The 3,210-nt window shown below is 48.0% G+C and overlaps 1 long non-coding RNA gene across 1 annotated transcript; it reads left to right on the forward strand.

Annotated features, from left to right (window-relative positions):
- Positions 1 to 955: 955 nt before the first annotated feature.
- On the forward strand, positions 956 to 2,965 carry LOC144095320 (uncharacterized). Its single transcript, XR_013306717.1, has 4 exons — positions 956 to 1,040; positions 1,181 to 1,243; positions 1,384 to 1,506; positions 2,897 to 2,965. It is a non-coding gene; the product is annotated as an uncharacterized LOC144095320 (long non-coding RNA).
- Positions 2,966 to 3,210: the final 245 nt, after the last annotated feature.

Raw genomic sequence — 3,210 nt, forward strand, 5'->3', positions numbered from 1 at the left:
CCACTGCATTGTTTTATAAGTATTCTTGGCGTATCCTAGTTTTTGCACACAGACACAACTACGCGCTGACAAATTGTAGGAGTTCATACATATAACATCAAAATAAGTGCAGGGCGCATTTATGCATGTAGTTCATGCCAGAAGTAAAGGCAGAGTGATATCTTGGGGCTCAACTCGTAACTGTCACGGTTTATCTCATGTAGTAGCTCAAGGTCAAACAACATACGCCGGTATAAGCATCTAGCCTCTCGTCCAATAGTGCCTTGAGGGCTTTCCTTACATGTTTATAATCAGTAATATCGCCAGAAGTTGCCGACTTTAAAAATAACTCGAGTTTTAAAACAACTATTAGTGAGGATGAGGGAGGGCCGGATAATATTTCAAAATGAGGGCGAGGGTGAGGGAGAGCCATGGATTCAAAAGTTAGAATGAGAGAGTAAAAATAAAAATGAGGACATTTGCCCACCTCTGGCCACGAGGCTAATCACAACATCAGCGCGATCGTGGCCAGAAAACAAGCCCTGCAGTAAGCTGCAAGCTACACAACAAACGAGTCATATGCATTGAAAATAAGGTACCAAATGTGTGCGTGTGCCCATAAGATACAGCAAGAGTGCAGGAACGGTGTTTGTGGTTTCGGAAGCAGCAGCAGCGCGCCTATCAACGTGCCGATATATATGCACTGCGCGCATGAGAAATCAAACGACCCGCCAAGAACGTACCGTAGTCCCAAGTGCCGTACTATTGCCATATAAAAAAAAAACTGCACCTCGAAACAAAACAAAACAGCTTGTAAAGGCATTCAAACTCAGGTTTAAAGTATGAAACCATTGAAAGCGCTGAAAGCTCTAAATACGGTGAAGCGGATAAGTACTATAGCGGCCGAAGCCGCCACCTCGTGAGCCAGTCATAACCGCCGTAGCGCGTGCGTGCTAGAACACCGAACAGACGAAAGCAGAGACGCGCCATCTCGCAACTCAACTGCTGCTCCTTACGCCTTGAATTCGCGTGTTCCTCTACCCAAGGATCTTATCGTTGCTGTAAGTGTACCGGTTCTAATTAGTCTGCCTCATGCACGTTGGCAGCTCTGTCGGTACTGCCTGCCTTCGGTCCTCCTCTTACGTTCACTGCGGTGATTTTTACTGCTTGGTGGTGTTGATGAAAGCTTTATTTGAAACAGGGGAATTTCAGACACTGAGGACCTTGGGCCCCCACTCGGCACCACTGCGCAGAACTCGTTGTGGTAAGTGTACCGGTTCTCATTCGTCTGTCTCTTGCACGTTGGCAGCTCTGTCGGGACTGCCTGCCTTCGGTTCTTCTCTTACGTTCACTGAGGTGACTTTTACTGCTCTTTGGTGGTGATGAAAGCTTTATTTGAAACAGGGGAGTTCCAGACACGAAGGTTCTTGGGCGCCCACTCAGCCCCACTGCGCGGCCCCACCTAAAACGCGGAGGCTCCAGACCGGGTCCTAGGAGGACACTAGGGTGGTTCAAGCCTCCCAAGGGGTAAGGTGCTCCAGGCACCGCAGGGGAGGGTTCTGTTTCGTACATAACGAAATCACTCCACTGTGAGAGATGCATTACTAGGAGCGGCATGATTCTGCTCAGGCTGTATTATCTATAAACAAAGATAAATTATAAACTTGGCCTGCTTCCAAATTCTCACTCCCGGTTTCGCGTCTGCGAAGTTGAAATGGTTCTCTGAGCCATTGAACTTTCCCTGTCGCGTTCATTTGCGATGAACCGTTGGATTACATTGTTAAATTGCAAGCAGTATACTCAATTCTTTTCGCGCTTGATTAAGTGCGACGGGTCACCTTTTAATCGCAACGGCCCGCCACATATCCACGAACCCAACACTCTGCTTCCCAGCGTGTCATTGCAAACTATTTAACTTCTCTGTCCGAATAAATTGTCTCTCTTTTTCACGTCCGTTTTAAAGGGACACTGAATGATATATATGGGCATATTCTAGTGCAACAGATCCGTATAAGTGGTCTTTGAGGGTATTCGAGTCAAATTTCTGTGTGGACCCTATAGTTTAGAAATCATTTTTAAAAAATTGCTGTTGGCCTAGCTCTGTTAGGCCAGGATATACGTATCGAAAGCGTGGCGACTTCTGCATCGGAAGAGTTAATATATGAAACCCGTGCATTCACTAGATGCGCATTTATTTAACATGAAGCCCTTAGCCGTTATGGTGGAGTGCTAGCGTCTCTGCCTCAAACGCCAAAGGCCCTGGTTCGATTCCCAGCCTATACACATGTTTTTTTTTATTCAGTGAGTGTGCGGGGGTTTCAGTGGCTCCCATAAATAGTGCGCCACCAAATACGTTGGTTAGCGGTTAAGCGCGTATGGGCGGGTACGGGCGGCTCCGCAGCGAGGAGCGTGGTGTGACGTCATGCCAGATGCCGCGGCGAGCGCGAGGCGTTCCCCAGCTGCAGCCGCTGCTAGGCGACGGCTCTGTTCCTCCTCCTCGGGAGTGCCACAGCGAAATCTCAAGTTCGTGGCCAATGTAACTCGCTACAAAATTTCTGCTCGTAATAGCTCGCAACCGATTAGGGCGGCACCTCACCTCCGAATCCCGATGACGTCAGTGGGCAGTCTGGGTATGTCTGGGCGAACTTCAAGGCTCGCCCAGACTGCCCACTGACATCATCGGGATGCGGCGGTGATGTGTCGCCCTAATCGGTTGCGAGCTATTACGAGCAGTTTTTAAAAATGATTTATAAACTATAGGCTCGACACAGAGCTTTCATATTTGACTCGAATATCCGCAAAGACCACTTCTACAGATCTGTTGCACTAGAGTATGCCCATCGAAATTGTTTCAGGGTTCCTTTAGAACGACTGTTTTCTGACATATTTTACTGTTCGTTTGTTTATTTTCCTGCAGACTTATCGTTAAATGGCGTCAAATGATGACATTCCTGTAAAAGTGGCCGTCCGTTGCCGCCCGCTCATATCCAAGGAGATTATAGGAGGATGCCAGGAATGCACCGTGCTAGAGCCGAGCGAGAAGACTGTGGCTGTTCGTGGTGAAAAAAAGTTCACCTACGACTACGTCTTTGACCAAGACTCTAGCCAAGCGGCTGTATACGAGACCTGTGTCCCCAAAATTCTGCCAAAGATATTCTATGGTGAGCATACTTCTCTAAAATATACGCCCCTCCCCCCTTCCAGTTCTTTCCTTTCTGATCCCGCCACTGG

Source organism: Amblyomma americanum, chromosome 1 (genome assembly GCF_052857255.1).
Source record: "Amblyomma americanum isolate KBUSLIRL-KWMA chromosome 1, ASM5285725v1, whole genome shotgun sequence".
NCBI classification, from domain to species: Eukaryota; Metazoa; Arthropoda; class Arachnida; order Ixodida; family Ixodidae; genus Amblyomma; species Amblyomma americanum.